The sequence below is a fragment of the Dromaius novaehollandiae genome, chromosome 11, assembly GCF_036370855.1.
Source record: "Dromaius novaehollandiae isolate bDroNov1 chromosome 11, bDroNov1.hap1, whole genome shotgun sequence".
In the NCBI taxonomy this organism is placed as follows: Eukaryota; Metazoa; Chordata; class Aves; order Casuariiformes; family Dromaiidae; genus Dromaius; species Dromaius novaehollandiae.
In genome coordinates, this window is record NC_088108.1 from 23,504,398 (window position 1) to 23,525,479 (window position 21,082).

At 46.2% G+C, this 21,082-nt stretch overlaps 1 protein-coding gene across 1 annotated transcript in view; it reads right to left on the minus strand.

Annotated features, from left to right (window-relative positions):
* The window catches only part of HTR2C (5-hydroxytryptamine receptor 2C), a 227,339-nt gene that overhangs the window by 205,197 nt on the left and 1,060 nt on the right, over nt 1–21,082 (minus strand). The gene's annotated exons all lie outside the window — the stretch shown is intronic.

Below are 21,082 nucleotides of genomic sequence, written 5' to 3' on the forward strand. Positions count from 1 at the left end.
TCTTTGAAGCGCATCCACTTCATCCTCGGGAAGCACCTCTGGGGCAGCTTCTCTGCCGAGAACGGCGTAGCTGATGGCACGTTGTATTCTTGTTACCTGATGAGCTGCTTTGTTTCTTCCTTCTGCATCCTTCTCTGCTTATTGTTTTTCTCGGGGAGCGGGGGAAGTACATCAAGCCACAGTTTAATTAAAGCTATATTATTCACTTTCCTGTATTACCCATACTCTGTACTTCAAGAGATGTTTCTCATCTTGAAAAGCATTGATCTGCAATACTAACAGCATCAACCACACAAGCACAACCAAAGTTGTGTTAATGCAAATGAAATGCTTTGAAGTGGACAGAACAAAGTACTACTATTATTTTCCAAGGTACAATTGTGTTTGGCACTAAAATGTCATTCATTTGGATCTTGTGACAGTGCCACGCTGACCCATGCCCTTGCTTCCAGGCTTAACTTTAGTGAATGCAAAAATCTCCGAGGCAAGAACACAGCTTACCTCCTCCAAGGTAAGGCTGCCCTGGGAACGCTATTCCCAAATCCAAATTGCTTTCTGCTTTCCAAAGCAGATCATTTACAAAGACTGTGCAAAGACCCAGGAAAAACATAAATCGATGTCACACGGCACGGGTGGCACCCCGGCCACCCGGCATTGTACGCAGACCCTCCCACGGACGCTGCCTCCAGCCGGGCATGGCACCGACAGACCTGGAAAGGGGACCGTGCTACTAAAAGGACATCGATGCATGTGATGTTTATAGATGCAGTCAGGCATACCATAATAAGTGCTGTAAAAATAATAATAAAGTAGCTGTAACCTCAAAACCATGATCCTCCTATAAAATTCTATTTGCAAAACCCTTATTGACGTGTAAATCTGATGACAGTCGTTTAAAAGGAAAGAGGATCTGAAAAACTCTTTCTGATAATTTAATGCCCATTAAAGCTACAAGCAGCATTTAGGATACTACAGCTGAAAGAAGCTGTGAGAGAAATAAAAAAACAAACTTCTTCACCCAATATGTGCATTTCAAAAGGTTTTTTGCAAAGACAGTTTCATTACTTCTCCAAAAGATTTAACTAGAGATTTCTCTCTTAGGAGAAAACATTTATGAGCATCAGCAAGATAACTTTATATATAGTTAAAACATTATAGTTAAAAGCTGCTCCAGCAAAAAGAGACTCTAAGAAATAACAATTTAAAATAATGGACATGGACAAAAAATTCAGTCAAACCAGCACAGAAAAAAATTCCCTTAAAAATCCTTGTGCTACAGAGCACTCCTAACCAACGGAGCCTAGATCTACAGCCTTATGGATTACAGTATCTAATGGTGTGGTTTCGAAATAATTTGCCCCAAAGCTCACTAAAGTCAGTGGCTGCCAGCTGCTTCGGCTTTAAAGCCCAGAGTAGAGTCTTAACACCTAAAGTGATCTTGCATAGAGTATAACCCAGGGATGCTTCATCAAAGACTCCTGCAGCTGCCCTAGAAGTCAGTGATGAGCTGACCTTCAAAACTGGGATATTCCTAATGATTGTAGTGATAAAAATCCACCATGTTCTCAGGAGAGATTTTTTAGGATTATGCTTCTTGCTGATCTCTATTAGCCTAATTTTAGCTTCCATCCCCTCATTTTTACAGTTCCACTTTTGCCTACTAGTTTAAAAACCTCCTGCAGCCACAGATCTCCCACTGCGTATATTTATACATCTCTGATAAGTATTCTCTTAACCTTATTTTAACCAGACTGAGCCTCTCATTAAAAATGCAGGCTTTCCAGACATCAAGCCATTTTTGCAGGACTTTTCTGAACCCTCTTCAAATTGCTGTAATCCCTTTTGAAAAGGGGTTAACATCAGAGCAGGACTGACGATCTCAGCAGCCATCCTGAAGCGGTCCATCTTCCCGCGGCGGGTCAGCGCTCGCTCGCACGATGCCGAAGCTCGTGCGTGGCAGGTTTCGGCATGACGCCGAGTCCCCTCCGGCGCCGCAGCCCTCCGAGAGCGAATCCTCCCACCCTGCAGATGTGAGCCTCGTTCTTTGTTCCCAGATGATGACCATTGATTTGGCTGCATTAAAATGCACGGGAGACCACGCAGATGACAATGGGCTTTGAATCAGACTTCCAAAGAAAATACGCTGTGAAAAATGGCTCTTTCCAAGGACCAGAAGACGGACATGTTAGGAGCTTATTCCAGTAACATTCTGCAGCAGGAAACACTTACCAAGGCCAAAATAAGAGTCAAGCGGTCCTTTAGACCAAGACCTGGTAAAGGTGTTTAACCTAACCAGTGAAAGAAGTAATCAAGAAGAGCGAGCTAACACCTATTTGTGGACACCGAACATCTGCACCTGTTAGCACGACCCTGTTTTAGGCTTATGAGTCTGGCAATGTTCATGCAAAATATCATCTCTCATCTACTTTAATCAGTACAGGAAGTTAATGAAAAACAAAAGCCAACATGAAAACCTGACAGATGTTATGGAAAGGACGCAGAATAATTTACAGGATGCAGAGCTGATCTGAACTGACGACATCATATTATAAAAGGGCAACATATGGCTTTAGTTTTATTCAAAAGCAAAGGAAAATAGTTTTACTTGGCTGGAAGACCACTCTCCTAGAGGTACGCAAAAATAGCTGTAGGCTATTTGCAATAGTTTCATAAAGTGGTTACTAGTCTTGCATGATACAAAGAGACGGTCAGCAAGTCCATGAACTGACCACACCACTCCAAGCTGCAGCGGCGGCTGCTGCACACAACCGTGAGGCTTCAGCCCTGGGGGCCCTCTGAACATGAGCCAAGACCCAACAGACAACGAGACTCTTCCCCTTGAGTTCAGGCCACCAAGGAGGTCCTCAGGCTACGGCTGTGCAGCTCTCACCGCTGAAGGCAGGTTGTCCTTCAGCGCCCGTAGAAAGGAGCTTGTGAGTGCCAGAATCTCCACTTCATAAACCAGAGCAGCTGCAGATTTATGTGAAATAACCTGGCATGGACAACTTTCCAAACTGACGATTTCCTTTTAGAATTTTTCAAATGGAAAGTGACAGCCACAAAAAAGTGAGAAGAAAAGTAATATCCTTTCTGCAACTCTGCTGTCCTTCCTCTTGCACATACTGACTGCCACTGGCTGAAGAAATTATCCCACGTCTGCCAAGGCGAGACTCCTCGCTTTCTCTGAAACATCTGACCTTGGCCTCTGTCACAGCAGAGACACCAAACAAGACAGACCTCAAGCCTTCTCCAGCCAGACAATTCTTGAATTCCTGTACTATTTGCCAGCAAACAAGCAAATTCCTCCAGCTTTTTAAATAGCAATAAATTCCTCACTTCTTCACGTCCTCTGAAATACCATGTACATTCACATCTCTCAAAGTAGTAATTGTGCAAGTTAGTAATTCTTAATAATTATAATGAAGATGCTTAGGCTATTTCTGGCTACCAAAATTAAAACACTTATACAGATGCAAATAACTTATTTTTAGAGAGATGCAGAGCCACATTTTATCTCACAGTTCGATGGCTCCTCCAAAAAGGGATGCAAATTCTCTTGTGTATAAAGTTTTTGTCCTGCTGATACGGCATTTACAGAGAGTGGGCATCAATATATCTGTAAAGCTTCATAAAGGCAGGATGGGAAACACTATTCTTTCAGGCACAATACTTTTGTCTCTACATCATTAAAATAGGCTTTTTCTGCTATTAATGTTCTCTTCAATTAAAACAATAGGGGTGGGACTGAAAGGAGGAAAATATTGCCCTAGGCAGCTTGCATTATGCCAGGGTGCAAGTAGGATGAGAAATGCTAATGCCAATCAACCATTCTTGTTCATCACAGCAATATGAGCACAAAAAGTGCCTGGATATCTCATAGGCACACTTCCACGCTCTTCCATCCCTCTTTCCAAGAGCAACCTGCTGCTTAAACCGTATTTCCCAAAGGCAACATATCTTTCATTTAGTTTGTCACTACTGTTACAATCCATTTGTTTCAATATGAACTTTGCAGACAGGCTTTTACATGTGGCCCCAACACATCGTTTTGGTCCGTGGGAAAATAATCCTCCTTTTTTATGGACACAATTATCATGGGCATGAATATACCCAGCCTTAAGGAACTGCAGCCCAAGGAAACTTCTCCCCAGGGCTGCAGTGCCCAGCTTCAGCAGCTCTTCCAAAACCTCGCATTCTCCCAACGTGCCTTGGTGGCCACGTAGCCCATGGACACTGCCCAGCCTGCCGCCACGCGCCCTGCCTGGTGGAACGGGGCACATGGCACGCAGCCGTTTCGACTTGCGAGTGCTCTTTAATGACAGCATTGTTTATGCACCTGACAGTCCTATAATTTAGGTGAGGTTGGGGGGTTTCCATGGAAACCAAATATGACACTAAGAAATAAAACAGAAAACAGACTTGAAAAGAGGGTCCCAGGCTGTAGCCCACTGACGGTCTGGAGGGACTCCAGCACTTGTCATCGTGATCAGATCGGAAAATAGGGACAAAATAAATCCTTAAGAAAAGGAATCGTCCTGTCACATTTCAGAGCGACCTCGCTGCTGACGAGCAGCTTGGGTAACAGCAACACAACCTGTACCACCACAGAGCAGCAGCTCCAGACACCCAACAGGCAACGGAGGCAGCGGCTCTCACGGCTCAGCCATGGCCAGCAGGGACTCGCAGGCCTTTTAATGTCATATATTAATATTTTGGAAGCAGAGCGGGAAAGGAGCTTTGATCTGTAGATTCAAATTTCCAGCTTCTGCATGAAGAACGCTGCTTTGTGGTACACCGGCGATCTCAGATGCCCTGCCGACAGGCTAATGACAACATGGGTTTGCTCAGGCTGCACGTCTCAGACGAGCACGATTACCCTTCAGATGGAACAACCAGTCTCTTCTTGGTACCTACCACGCTGAGGCACAAGCGCATGACGGCTGGTAGTCACAGCAGGCCACTTCACCATTCACTCCTTCACCGCAGAGTCAGAAATCCCATCCCCATCCCGATACCCAGCCTAGCCAGAGAGAAAGGATAACTGCAATGGAGCACTTGAGACAGAAATGTTGAGATCCTAGTGCCATCATCTCAGCCAAAAGCAAGTGAGGGAAGATCTCCTTTCTTCTCAAACCCCATCTTGCAGAATGAGATGCAGGGAGCTGCACGTTGCTAGGACCTAACCTCACTGCAGGCCAGACGGAAGAAGGGCAGTTGCAGCCCGTTCTTGCTGGAGATGCTGTATCTAAGCCATGCACCAACCACGCACAGCACCAACCACTTTGAAATCACGTCTCCCCCAACCCCGGCTGGCATCAGTATGGGAAGAACAGGCTCCGGCTGCTCGCTGAGCACAGGGATTATGCTGGCATGGTGCAACAGAAGACCGCATTAGCAGTCCAGTTAGCAGTAATAAAGCTATTTTCAAACCCGCACGGAGCTGAGTTGCCTGGGGACTGTGGCTTGGCTCCTGAAAGCAGCACGAATAAAGACTGGGCACGATCTGGCCATTATCCTGACAGCAAATACAGCACTCTGGCAGTCAGCATGGGGTCCTTCCTAGAAACCAGATGAAGAGCCACAGTGTCAAATAGGCAGAGAGAAGAAGGTCTTGACTTGGACTGACTCCAACTACAGAACACTCTCACATGAACAGCTATATGCACTATTTCATTTCATGTACCTGGCCAGTTACTGCTCTTTGTTCAACAGATTCTTATTCAACAATAACGTATTGTTAATATTTTTCAGAAGTACCTGTGCTAGAGATTATAGCCTTAATTTCTGAGCTCTTTGTAACGGCTTACTCTATTTGTAGAGACGTATGGACATAGCTAGAATATGACAAATCCAGAGGATGACAATTCTTGCAGAAAAAGACTGGACTGCTATCCAGGAAACTCCCTGTCATTTCTCAGCTCTGCCAAGATGCTCATCCTAGATATATCATTTAATCTTTGCATGCTTAGCTCTCCAATGATAAAGTGAGATCAAAGAATGCAAATGTTGCCAGCAGAATTGCCTAAGGCAAGTCAAGAGGACAGGCCCTGCGTGAATATCCTTCCTTGCACTCATCCTTTGCCCTTCTCATCCACTATTATTTTAAACCTTCTATCTGGATATGGTATTTAACACAACGAGGAATGTCACAGTGCTGTAAAATATGAATACAAACAACAAAGTCAAAGACACTGCAAGGTGGGGGGGGGGGGGGAGCAGCAAGTCCCATTAGGTTCCTTCACAAACATCAGTTATCATATCCTGCAGTAATCATAGGATTTCCAGTTATGTCTTGAACTGGAACAGTGTGCTCAGGTTTAACACTCCCTTTCACTTAATATCTCCACCCCTACTTACCCCAGGCTTTGGTTACTCCAGACTTCTTTAATCTGGACCATCAGTTTCCCATCTTTGGTCCAGCCAACACAAAAGGTCACGTGCTGGTGATCTACTGCTGCATTCCTACCGCAGGCGAGTCATGCTGAAGGAAGCTGGGAGCTCTGCACATCCTTGGGTACCAGTCTTCTCCCGTTCAGGACAAGTGGCTGTTACTACTCACGCACGGTGGGCTCACAGAGCAGAAGAGGATGGTTCCACAGGTGGGAACACCACGCACTCGGGATATGAATCCAAAAACTTCACAGCTATACAGGGTCAAGGACCAGCTCCAACAGGCTGGAGGACAGATACCCCCGAGCATCCTGGAGGAGCTCACAACATCATATGGTCAGATTATAGTTGAACAAAAAGTACTGCATACTTGTTCAAGAGAGGCATGAATTATTGATGATGTTCAGGAGCCCTATTAAACTGTCTAGTGGGCCAGTAAGAACATTCAGCAGTTCAAAATGCATCAAAATGCATAATAAAGCTTTCTATTTTGAAGTTTGGCCGTTAGAGAAAAGAACCCTGGCAAATATATAATTTTGTGTAATTTCACTTGGATGCTCACTGTAATAGCAGTAGTATTTATGACACAATGAGTCATACCCATACGCTCCTCAGATAGCAAAGACACCATTATCCACACTATTTAAAAATCAGAGTCCTTATGCAAGAAAATATCCTACTAAAGTCAAGGCCTGCTTATTTGACTTAAACTATAGACTATAGTCTACAAATATGTGCTATTTCTGCACATACACCTGTGTCACGGCCATGAAATACCTATAAATAAGTGTTATAAAAGGAGAATTGTCAACATTATGAGAAACACCTTCCAGTAATTCTTGTTTAGATCCTGCTTATAAAATTGAGAATTCAATTAAATTGCCTTCTTATTATAAGCACAGGCAAACCCTTGTCATGCAATAGTTAAATGATAAAATAAAGTCTCTCAGAAAAAAAGAATATCGTGCAACCAGAACATGGTATTCGGCTTCTCCGCCTGCCTGCATTTTTGTGTTTCACTGTGTGACGGAAAGCAAACCCTCGTCTTTATTTGGAACGTAGGGCAGAGCAGGACAGAGCAGTTGTGAGGGGCATTTTCATCAAGTTTGAGGCAGAAGAGATTTTTCTCTATTCAGCCCTGGCAGGTCTTCAGCTGCAGACTTGAGAAGCTCCTACACTAAGGGTCAGTCTTTCTCCTTCCTTGCTCCTCTTCACAGAACGCTTAGGAGATGGTGGCTCCCAAGGACGTAACCCCTTCACATTGTACGCACGGTTTTCACTCTACCAGGGAGCCTTTGGGGGAAAGACACTGCACCCAGCTCCTAGGACTTCCCACCTTCTTTCAGCGCTGCTAGTAACCATACAACGTGAACCCGAGCAGTGGAAGCTTCCTTCTGCAATATCTTGATTTAAGGAGCTCTTCACTAGCTTGAGACTCACAGTCCACCTCAACAGCCCCAGCTACAGTGAGACGCTAATCGGTATTTGGAGAGCTGATGTCTCATAGGATATCCAAAGGAATTTAACAGGGTGTAGCTGCAACATAAATATTATGTAGCTTTTCTTTGCTAAATCCATATATACCTTCCTTTAATATCCTTCCGTCCTTGCCTGCAGTCACCATCCTCATAAAAGTCACTAACTTAGGACAATGTTTAATCTGTAGGTGTTATATTCTATGGCAAACTTCAGCGACTGCACAGAAATGAAGAACCGTATCATCCAAAAACTCAACCCTTTGCAAAATTCGGCTATGGACAGGAACTGCCCCAAAACGCAGGAAGCAGACTACAGAATTTGTAAACACTGAGCACACTCAGAAGCTTTCCTGACAAACAAAGAAGTGGTAATGAACAGATAACTTAGCCTCAGAACTCATCGAAACCTAACACATTTTCAGAGTTACATATAGCCCTAGCTGCCATTGCAACGGGTTTCTATACAGCACTGCAGCAATAGCCATTATAAAAGCCGGGAAGAACAACATCAGGCAGCAATTCGTCCACAGATTTTCATGTTTTCAGGAGTCAGTAGCGACATTTATGCAGAATAAAAAGAGGATACGTGGCCTCCCGTCCAAAAAGGGCTGCCCCTTCCTATCACCTTAAAAAAAAAAAACAAAACAGGAGGCCTCACACTTTGCTTTACTTCCTCTCCAATCAAAAATCTATCACCCTGAAGTAAACTGAACTATCTCAGAGAAAATTATATCAAAATTTTCAAGCTTGACCTCTCTGCTTCCCATCTTCAAAGAAACCGCTGCCGTTGCAACGCACCCCCGGCCCCGCAGGATGCTTTGCACACTACTAGGAATTTTAGTGCTTCATGTAGGTACTTTCTCTTCTGTTCTCCACCAGCCAGAAGCAAAACAGAAAACCTCGAGCAACACAGAGTGAAAGAGAAAAGTCGATCTATCCCGGTGGGCACGGTTTTCTTCCAGAAATCTCAAAACAAAACTCAGAGGCGAATACGGATCCGTAATTACTATTCGCAGAGTGTTTCCAGGGAGCTTCTGGCTCATTTCGGGGAAATGCAGCCTTCAGCCTCAGCGTAAGACGACATCGTAAATCCATTTCCAAGATCTAGAGAGGCTCTGCCAGGGAGGCGGCAGATAGTCATCTCCCAATGGAAATTACGTCCTGGGCCTGGAACCTCCGGCCCCGGCACAGCCCGCACGGCAAACGCGGAGGCAGCTGCAGAGGGACAGCACGCAGGCAGGAGGGAAAGGCCGGGGCTTTTTTTGTTTATTTGCTCATTATGGACATACCAACAGCCTTCCACTTGGGTCCTAGATTTAGTTCTTTCTCCAGCCACAGCTAATAACCCTATGACAAACAAGAGCACTAAAACTACCTGATTAGCTAAGCTCATAAACGCTTAGTAAGGGATCCTCTGGGCAGCGACGCAGAGCTGTGCCCAAAAGCATTCCTCAAAAACTTCACGTGGTTTTTTTGCCTTCCTGCTACTGGTCGCTTCACTTCTCCGACCTTGATCCTTCAGCAGGGGCTGAGAAAAGTGAAATCCATGAACATGAAACACATTTTTGGCATAGAAACGCCTCCCTTCTGTATCCTGCCGTCTTACATATGCCAATGCCACAGTCGAGAATCGCTGGTAATTCACGCCGTGGGCTCCGGGGACCAGGCGGGCTCCTTCAGTGAGACCCGTGAACACGCTGCCGGGGACAGGCAGGTGGCTTCACGGGAAGACCCTGGAGACTTGCCACCACACACCGAGCTCCGCTGCATGGCACGAAACAGCATCTTTTTTTCCACCAAACGCCCGTGGAAGCAACAAGCACCGTGTGAGATGACGCAGCCGTGACACTGCTGTGTGCTGCTGCCCAGCAGCTACAGGTGCATCCATCAGTGAAGTACGAGCTCTCCTAATACACTGTAAAAACAGTGACGGCAAAAATAGGAATACACCTGCAAATATTTAAGAGCTCTATTGCAAAATTTAACAATTCAGGAAGTTAAACTCCTTATATCCCCAGGGGGAGTGGCAATGCTAAGCATGCTACTGCAGAAACAACATCCTAGTTTGGATCATCTTAAAAAAAAGAAATCAGGTTAAAAAACCCCCAAACATGCCATGCTAATTATGCAACAACCTCAGCTCATGCATCCAGGCCTCCGTGCCTCGTCACTGCTGGGGACAGCCGCAGGCACTGCCTCTTGCCCTGCCCTGCCCGTGTCACCGCACGCATCCTGAGGAGTCTCCATGGCAGGACAACAAAACGGTCTCCTAAGGCAGACCTAAGAACCACGTAAATTCTGAAATTCCACTTCCGGAGAGGTGGGGAGAATGAGAAAAGCTGCATGATCCCAAGCAGCTCAACTAGCAATGGGAGAGACCCCTCAGAGCCCTCCGAGGCTACTGCTTCAGCTGGAAGGAAGGAAGCCAGCCTGCCCCGGGGATGTCTTCTCCAGGACGAGCATCCCGAGCGCGTACCCAGCTCTGCTCCTCCCCGGTGCATGGCAAGCCTCGCCGGGGCAGCCGCAGGAAGACAGCATTGGCCATGCCGCAGCTGGAGAGCAAGGGAAAAAAAAAAAATCATACCTTAAACCCTGCGACACTTTAGAAAATTAATCGGAAGCCCAGGATGAGACAAGCTTCTCCAGCACGCTTTGACAGATTAAATCAACACAAACTACACAACAGCAGTTGAAGAAATAAAAAGGGAACTATCATAAAATCTACAGCCAGCAGCAGCCAGGGACGAAGTTTAAATCTCCAGCTAATGGCATCTATTACTTTCAGGGCTCGCCACAGACTAAAACATTTCATTTCATCTTGGAAAAATACTACTCCTCGGGCTGAAAAGGGGACCTCATCCAGCATTTCCATGGGCTGACACTGTCAATAAATAGAGCAATTATTTTTCATTACTATCCTAGGCTCTAATCCATAATCCAATATTTAAAACATTAAAAATATACACAGTTCTCTTTTGAGGTGTATAAAGGGGCACTTAAAGTCACTATGACTTGTTTTTTCTAACATTTGCACCATGACTAGAAAGCATCTGCACTGAGAGACGGCAGCAATAACTCCAACCCCACCACAGCTTCCTTGCAAGTAGCACAAGGTTTCCATTCCGGCAAGGGATGTTCCAGTAAAATGTCCACACAGAGGGTGAAAAGCCTTTAAAGTCACAAACAGCTGAGGCAGTAACCCCCCACCCCAATCCCGGTAGAAAGGCTTTCTATCCCATTTTAGCATATTTATGATTTGGTCTCATGAAGTTAGGAGATTTCTATCTGCAACATATATTTTTATCCAGCTTTTGCAGAGCTGCATTCTTTTCTACGCACCGTATCAGCATTAACAAATCATTAAAGCAATGTCCGCTTAACACTGATGTCTGCACTCAACAACCTGGCTTGAAATCAGGTCAGACTTAGCAGCATGATGAGCAACGTCAGCTCTCCGTGCTTTCCAGCTGTGGCTGGAGGTACGCTCCACTGGACTGCATTTACATACGTTAGATAAGCACAGGTGTATTTGCTGCTAAGACACCTCTAAAATCTTCTTTTAATAACTGAATGAATCAACCCGACCTAAAAAATGAATCTAAATGTCCTTAAACAGTCATGGCATCTTCATTTTGAAGAAAACCAACTTTTAAACATCTAAGGCTTCAACATCATTAAGACTTCTAACAGGAATAATCTGCAGCCCCAATAGGGCACATATTTTATTTAAATTAGCATTACACCTAAGAGCTTTAGCACATATTTTCTTCTCAGGCAGTCCTTATTACTTTGTGACTGCTTTGTATCACCCCTAAATAACACTGTCACCAGCTAAATGAATAGAGTGTGCTATAATTACAGATGATTTACACAGAACTAAAACATGTATCGGGAGGCATATTTCCACCTCGAGTCTCTAGGTACAGTTCCCTTTGGCAAAGGAATTACAAACTCAGGGCCAAAAGGCACATCACAAGCTAATTTCCTCACGCGCACGCTCCTGCGGTCCGGCACACACAACTGCCCGCAGCTGGGAAGCTCCAGCGGGGAAAGGGCCACCGGGTGCCTCACCTCAATCTCCTAAACGTCCCCTACAAGCCACCACGGGGACCATCTGGAATAGCCCATTATGGGCACTGTTAGGCTTTTTGTGGGGGAGGGAACCAAACCATGGACACAAAAATAATTGTCCAGTCCCATTTGACAACCACATGGCATGCACTGGAGCGGCTGGGCTACAGCTATAGTGACTTAAGGGCTCCCCCATATTAACAGAAGGGCCCTCAGCCTTACTGGCAAGCTTGAACAGCAAAGAGCTAGCTAGATACTGAAGGCCAGTCGTGTTAGTAAGAGTCTCTGTCTTCCCATTGCTCTTATATGTTATTCTGAGGAAGCTCCAAGGACTTCTCCAGAAATTTTGCAGATAGTAATGAACAAAGCAACAACCACCAAATAAAATATATCACATGACAGAAATATGACACTGAAATAAATTCATTGCATCAGTAAATCTGACCACCAGCACAGGATAAATCAAACCACGGTGAGCGTGGTGGCTCCTGGAGTAGCGGTGGTGATGGGGAAAGCACACAAACGAAGTGCTGATTAGAGCCAAGCATCTGCAACATCGCCCCTCTGTTTAGCCGCCCAGTGCCCCATTGATGGGCTCCACTTGCTGACAGAGATATTTGTTAAATGCAACTTTCAAACTAACATTTCAGAAAGTTCAAATATATAGTTCTACTTGCTTCACCCAGTTTAGACCTTGTCTCACATTGCAAGGAATACCAGAGAATCTTTCAGAAAACAGATAATCTGGGAATATAAAATGAACCCCAAAAGAAGCGTGACAATGAAGGGAAAAAACAAAACCCAAGCACCCGCGAGCCCCTACAGCCTTGGCTGCTCTGCCCCAGGCTGGCTGCTGTGATACATATGCCCTGGCGGCACGGCACACAACAGCAAAGCCCTCATCCTGCTACCACCCGCGTCCACCTAATAAGACCATGGAGACCACCACACTGCACTAGGCCTGCTGAAGTGGGCTCGCCGCAAGAACAAAGCACGTTCCCATCTGGCCCAGCAAACCTCATTAAAAAAAAGAAATATCCCTGTTGTTACAGTGCTTTTTCCCGCTTCCGTGCAATTCAGCCAGCAGCTGATGGGTTTCTGATGGCACCATGATCACTGTTTTTAGACTTCACGTGAGTCAAGGTATTTGCCCCGGTCACGGGAATGCGTTACAGAAGAGCTCTTGCGCTGGCTCGGGCGAGCTCCAGAAGAGCACCCAGCAAGGGCTCGCTCACCAGCGATTGGGAAACTCCCATGGGATGAGCCAGCTCCGATAATCAAAGTGTACCAAGAACGCAGGAGATGGTGTCTAAGCCACGTCATCAGTCAGTAAAAGACATCAGGTTGCTCCAGGAGCTGCTGAGTTAATGACTCCCCTCTCAAGGTTTCCCTTGCCGGTGCCCTCCCACTGCAGTAAGCCAGGGTCTCCTCTCCACAGCTGCTCTTGTCCCATACTACCAGTCCCCCTACATCTGCATTCCCTCATCTATATCTTCCACACGTTCTCCTATACCACAACATACTCCTACATCTCCAAATCCCTGGTCGGCAAAGAGCATCCGCACAGCTTGGGGCCGGCACATGCTGCCAGCTGCCCAGCGGCTGCCTGCGTGGTGACCGCCCGGGAGGTGTCCACGGGCTGACCCGCCACGGCGCAAACACGACAGGCACCTGTAACCTCACTTGAGGTGGGGGATACTCTTTTGAGTCTCCTTGACTTTCACGAGACCGTTAGGGACATCACACTTCCAGCTACGTCAGTTTGCATTACAACCAGCCGGAGCTTGAAAGCTGGGAGAACCTAAGAGACCCTGATCGTATAAAGGCTTGTAACCAAACGCAACGACTTCTCCCTTCATCCTGTGCTGCTGGAATCATCTTCTGGAGAAACCTCCAAGGGAGAGAAACACAAGCTCTCATTTCAGGAACGCAGCAGATGAACTTGCTCAGGAACGAGCACAGCACCATCCTGGCTTTCCGTGCTGAGCAAAGCAAAGCAAGGAGAGGGCAGCGCTCGCGAAGAGACACTGTTATGCAAAACTTGCCATCTTGTAAAATTATCCTTTCCTCACCCACATGGTTTTAGGCATTATATCCCCCGCTGGGCTGAGCTTTAACACATTCACAACTCAGACATACATGATACTGATCACTGCTGGCAGGAGATATTAGGGTTATTATATTCTCACCCTGTTTCTTATACTCTTCTCTAAGCATCTGCTATTTGCCAGTGCTGGAGACAGGATACCGGGCTGTCAGTAACTGTTATGTCAAGGAAACAAATGGACAGTTCAAGAAAAAAACTGAGAAAACAAAGATGGCAGAAAGGAAAAAGGAAAAAGTAACCAGGGTGGAGTCGCACAGAGTCCCAGAGATGAGGACAGGGTGCTAAATGAATACGAGATAGCAAGGTGAGCAGTGAAGGGATCAGAAACACAAAGCGACACACAAACCACAGGCAACCGGTGGAGATGGAAAGGTTTTACTCCCTATTCCTGCTGGAAGGGAAGTAGCTCTGGAAAGGAGCAATGGAGAAAGACGATCGCTTGAGCCAAGGAAAGACCCAGATGCCAGTGGTGCCAGGTAGAAGGAAAGGTGAGGAGCAGAGCGCGACCGTTTAGGATGGACCACAAAGGGATATATTACACCAGCATTTTTAAGTAGCCAGGATGGTTTAACCAAGTAATTACAGCCCGACACGAGCCCCAGACCAAAATCACCAAACAGTTGCTAGAAGACTCCAGTGAAAAGGAATGAAAAGAAAGTAATGAAGCTAAATGCCACCGGGAGCCCCAAAACTGATAAAAAGCACAGGGAAACAGAAGAGTGATCATACTCCAAATTTGTAATTTACCTCTGTCTGACACGATTTGTAATTCAGTTCTAAAGCAGGTCGAAAAGAGGCAGCTGTGCTAACAGGGAAGACTTGTCTTCAGCATATGGCTCAGTGACACTCCACATTGTGACCGTGAGAATACCATTATTTGAAATCACTACAGAACACTTTAAAAATCACTAATAATCAACATGATGTAATTTTAATGAGGAACCATCAGCGTACGGAAATGCTTTTAACTGGGGTCACGGAGACGAGGTTCTCAGCCCAACGCAACTCAGCACTGGCCTACATGATAAACGCTGGCAAGCTCAGATGACTACAGCCGAACAAGTCAGTTCTTTTCACGAGCCAGGTGCTGTCAAAGACCAGGCATTTTAACGCAGAAAAATATAAGTCTGCTTGCCTAGGATCAAAGGATGCAGTGGTGAATGACCCACCCCACTTAGAGAGGGGTGAACTGTATGCGAGAAATCAGAGACTTAAAATACATATAGGAGTCATGGCAGATAACGAGAACATGAGGTCCAAGGGCCATGCTGTAGCTACGAGAGCTAATGACACCCTTGGCTGTTTGAACAGAGGCAATTTCATCCAAGGTTAGAAAGGTGTTGTTTGTGCGTACCGCGTTAGTGAGAATATTAGCAGAATATTGTGTCCTGCACTCCCAGAATACCCAGCGCTGATGTCCACATTTCAAAAGGAAATTCAATAATTAGCAGAGAATCGCATGTGATTCAAGGGCCTGAAAACAGATTTTATGACAAGAGTTTAACGGATATAATCACTTTAGCAAAAAGAAGCCCGAGCAATGACTCGACCACTTGTGAAATGATTTCTATTAGTGGCAGCTTCTTAATTCAGTAGACAAAGACAGAAGAAGGTTCAACATATGGAGCAAGGAAATAAACTCAGACTGGATTTAATTTCCCTCCATCCCTCTCCTCCTCTTTTTTTTTTTAAGTACCAAAACCAACTACCCTTAGGACATATTTGAGTCCCAGTTATCCACCCGCTTTAAATCAAGGCTGGCTCTGAAAGGCAGGGAGGAATTCCTGGCTGAAATCTTCCAGCCTGTGCTATCAGGTGGCCAAACTACATGATCATAGCAATCATCTATGTCTTATAAAACCTAGAAATGCTAGAAGTATTTGCATATCCCTGACACACTGTTCAGACCTATATGCTTACATTACCTTTTATATTTGCACACAACTTCAGAAAGCACAGGGCACAATTAACATTTTTAAAAAGGTAAATTATTAAGGCAGGAACCTTCTCTGATACAGATATATTTGCATGCACTCCAGCATTCAATTATTTTACTGTCATAAGCCAAGCACATAATACTGGGTAGCACAAAATCTAAAAATATAGGCTTTTCCAAGTAGGACCCATATTAAAATCAAATTAAAACTGCAGAGTTTCAGTGTTCCAGGAGACCTACAATAGTGCCCATTAGAGCCATCAAAACTACAGTCCTTCAAATAACAATGTCCACAATAACTGTTTGCAAATTACTATATACATTAAACTGCGGATAATTAATATGCTTCTGCAATCTTCTTTTCTGCAAGCAATAGCTATTATAAAATTATATATGTTTGCCTAGAGCTTCCTGCATGTTATATACACTGAAGATGACGACAGCTAGGCAGTCATGGTCAAATACCGCAAACCTTGGCGTGAGAAAAAGCACTCCTGAAGTCTACAGTTTGGCTGAAGGGTAAGCCTGCTGAGTAAACCCCAAATGCATAATACGTGACAAACATCATACTACAGGTTTTCCCTCTACAACAGTAATGCCCTCCATATGATCGAGGAGGTGGACATGGCAGGGGAAGGGGCAGGAGCAGGCCAGGAAACATGTATCCTGGCAAAAACGTTCATCATCCGCTTCAGGCTCCAAACTGACATGGATTTTCCCAGTTCAACTGCACCATAAAGCCTGGAACGTATAAGAAAATACTTGCAGCACCTACCAAAGAGATTATATTTACAAGCCAGTAGCAAGACCAGGTCCTGGTGTGCAGAAACACAAGGGGTTTCTGCTAAAGGGAAGCAAAGGGGCCAACAGCACACACTTCACAGCTACGTTTTATAATCCAGATGGATAAAAAGGCTCAAGTTCTGAAAGGCTGAGCTAAACTTGAAGAGTTAGATCCTCCGCAGTGCCTCCCATTTCCACCAAAACCCACAAAGGAGTCTAGAGCAGCCCAGGTGGAGCCGAGCATTTTGCTGGATTAGGACTTAAACCAGCTCCCCTTGCTTGGTGGGACTCATCTCACCTGGCCTTGCAGCCACCTCCACCTGAGCTAGTCACACAGGCCCCCTGTACCTGGGTAGAGAGGGCTGGGCACTTCCAGGCTGCAGTTCCTCTTATCTCACTGTGGACTTCTAAAATAAGCAGGGTGAGTCGCTCCCTCCAAGTGCCTTCTTCCTCAGCTGTGAAAAAAATCTAGATGACTAGATCAGGTGTGAACATTTGCAGTGTCAGTCTAAGCCCTGTCTGTCTTTCAGTGCCACATAACTGCACCTAGAAGGACCAGTGAGGTCCTTCCTAATGTCACCGCCAAAGAAACCAGCAGCTGGGGCAGAGGATAGGACACCAACTTTGCCACCATTTGAGTTGGAATCAAAATTAACTATTAGCTATCTAATATCTGTGGTAAAAAAGACCAAAAAGTGGGCTTAAAGGAACACGGCTGTCAGAGCTCACAATATCCATCCTGTTCCCCAGGAGAACGAAGTGGTGATAGAAACGCTTCCTAGCCTAAGATCAAAGAAGGAGCTGCAGTAGCTTCTGTGCAGCCTGACTTCACAGACCGTAGCCCTCAGGTGGAAACGTTTTGGATGACACTGGGACTAGTGGCACTGTGTCCACTACTACCCAGATCACAAAAAAGCTATAACCTCAGCGTGCAACAACTTCCCAGCTCTATCTGCTCATTTATCTGCCGTGCGGAAACTGTAGAATTCATGCAATATTTATAGCAAGGAGAAAGTATTTCAGTGATGGGAGAGATGATGTCATCGGTCTAATGTTTGTTGACTTATGGACAGAATGTGCAATTCAGCAGCTGAGGAACACATCATTTCTATCCACGCTGCACGACACAGAAGTGCACACATTACAGCCCATGCCACTGGAACAAAAGTGGCGAGATACGTGGACACGTGCCATGACAACTCTGTAGTAAAATTATGGTCCCTTGAACATTTTATGATCTCCAGTTATTGCAGGATTTGCATTGGGCTGATGGTTCAAAATAATCTGATTTTCAAAAATTACAGCATTTAATTAGGATTGGTAATAAAAACGATAGCATCCAAAAGAAAAGTAATATGACAGCATCTGCACTGAAACAGGGGAAAATTGGTCAGGATTTAACAATTATTTTTTTCGATACTAAGAATGACTAACAACCAAAGAAAATAACCTTCCGGAATAATAAATGACACATAGCAGCTGCTTCACATCTTTGGGGTGAAGAGTAATTTAATACCCTTGTACCTCGAAATATTTTCACTTTGATGTGGTGGTGTAAGACCTCTCTACAGCAGAGGTCCCTTTCTGTGCATTTTCTAAGTGATTAAATCCCGGCACTCCATTTTGACTTTTATTGCTTTTCAGACTGGTGAGAGCCATATAATGATTCATCATTAAAGTAATCTTTAAGCAGCTTTGTTCCTATTTGCTGCTATATATATTAAATAGAAATTGCTCTTTGAATTCACCTCTAAAGTCAGACTCAATTTTTTGTCTAACAGGAATGGTATCTCCAGTCATCATCTGAATGCAGCAAAGTGAAAAAACCTTTCGCATAATATAAATATCTGCATTCACTGAGAGGAGGCTGATGCCACCACCTACTGTGAATGCATTTTATAAGTGGTACAAAGCCAGAGAGACTTCAATTGCAGTAGCAGAATCTCTTAAAGATACTCCAGGCATTACCAAAAAGGCATATTTTCATCTCTGACGCAATAGTTTCTGGACCACAGCCTTTGACTACCTGTAGCTGGTTTACAAGCAGCATCCAGAGCATAAAAATTCACCTGTCACTGAAAGACTGCAGGCACCTAATTATTGCTTTCCATTTATTTTGCCACAGATTCCAGCGAATTCAATCCCTAGCAAACAGCTCCTGAAGATTCAGTTTGTTCCCTTTGCATTTGTCTGTTCAGCGCACAACGCGCGAGTCCCGTGTAGCACGCTACCGGCAAGCCGTGCAAGCGCCAGCACGGGAACGGTCCGGGCATGGGGACTGCTGGATAAAGCCAGTCCCTTGCACTGGGAAAAGGCAAACCTCGCAGGGACACCGGCATTGCCACGGCCAGGTCACCAGTGGACCCAGGTGAAGAAGCTCAGCCCCATCTTGCAACGGAGTGACCAGGTCTCTGGAGAGACAGCAGCAACGCCAACCCCCGGGCCACGCTGAAGGACGCCCAACTCTTCCTCTCCAACGCGTGCAGTTTCACGACTCTTGGATTGAGGAAGATGTTGGTACAGTAGTAGGGTCAAGCAACCTTCACTACCCCTACTTCTATAAATCATGATTTATTATTTTTAAAGTTACTACTATTAATTTTAGCAAACAGCTCTTTACTTCCGTGCCATTTGGGTTTAATATGGAACATTATTACTGACCAAAGAGGCTGTTTAGCAGCAATTGGCAGCCCACAGGCGCAGTCTGTGTCCCGCACGCCGGGAGGGCGGCTGTCAGGCACGTATTCCCACTCGCCCGCTCAGGCCACGCTGCACGTGAATACACTTCGACATGTTGCTGTTTTAGCAAATGGACTTTTTGAAAAATGCACTTGCTGGAATGGGGTCGCAGAGATGACCAAAGTAGCTGCCAGCAGACTAGAACCAAACTCTTTGCAAATCTGGAAAGCCAGTTTGTGAGAAACACTTTGCTTGAATTCAGCCCACTCTACTCCCCACTCTGCCTGTATGCAATCAGCAGTAAATGGGATGGCCACCCAACAATTTTCCAGTGCATCCCATTGCATAGGCAATCTGCTTATTTAATGCTCATCTCATTTTACCAGTGATCTTTCCAAGAGAAGTCATTCAGCTTGCCTTACACTGGCACTTCCCTGGTAAGACCCCAGTGCGTGTCCGTACAACTATATTTGCACCTCTCTGAGTGAACCCAGATTTTTCTCCTCTTTACAGGAGAAGGACACGTTGCCATGGCACGCTGCTGCCCAGCCCCAGCGCTCGAGAAGCAAGGGATCCCCTTTGGCAAGGCAGAGTGGAGCAGGCCCTCCGCAGACCCCACCGCGGCGGGCTCACGGCGAGGACTCGTTGGCTCCGACGCAGCAGCAAGCCCACCAGACCTCCCGCTGCTCCTCCACCTCCAGCACGGAGAGCGGGCAGAGCAGCAGCGGTCGGTCTCCTGTACAGGCTCCCAAAGAAGACTCCAGAAATGGGCCACACTTACGAGGAAGAAGCGCTTTTCTTGCTGCCTTCAGGCCCAATTTGCCACTATCGTTAACGGGGATCCTTCCAAGATGCAGCAGGGCTGACTCGAGCACTGCCCAGCCGTCCCGGGGAAGCTCGGGAGGCTGTAACGAATGCTGGGACCCAACTGCTCATGGAGCACCACCTTCCCATCGGGGAGCCATGTCTAAAGACCGACAGCAGCAATGAAAAAGGTTCGCAGGGAAGACAACAGTCCTGCTCTTTCTTCCTGAGGAGTGCCGCTATGAATAACACATTTGTTCTGCTACGGTGCCACGTGAACACCCCTGGAACCGTCACCGGGCCGCGGCACCGCCAGCCGCGCTCTCCCCACGGATCTGCAACAGCAGGAACGTGCACAGTCCCCTCGGCGCGCTCCGGCACGCAACCCGGGCAGCATCTCCCGTAACGCACGGCCGCTTTTCACCGGCAGGTCTGCGCTCGCGTGCTCGGAGGCCAACACGCAACCGTACACATGTAGGTCAACCACGAGCACTGGCAGCAAACAGGTATCAACGGTCACCACCCTGTTTTTTGGGGGGGAATTGTGTGAAAACTTCCCTTTTCAGCTCAATCTTTGCGGACTGACGCTCCAAGCGGCGAGGGAGGTCTCGCGACGGCCCAAGCCTGCACGCCCGGCTGGTGGGAAAGAAGGGAGAGCTCCAGCCGCCACGGGTTTTGTCAGGGACGTCTCCAAAAGGCGCCTTCCTGACCGAGCCCAAGGAAATCTGACGGAACGGGCAGCTTTTCCCTCCCGGGGATCGGTGCAGGGAACCGCAGCCGGCGGGTCCAGGGGGTAAAGCAGGTAGCAGAGCTGAGCAAAGCTCCCTTCCGCAG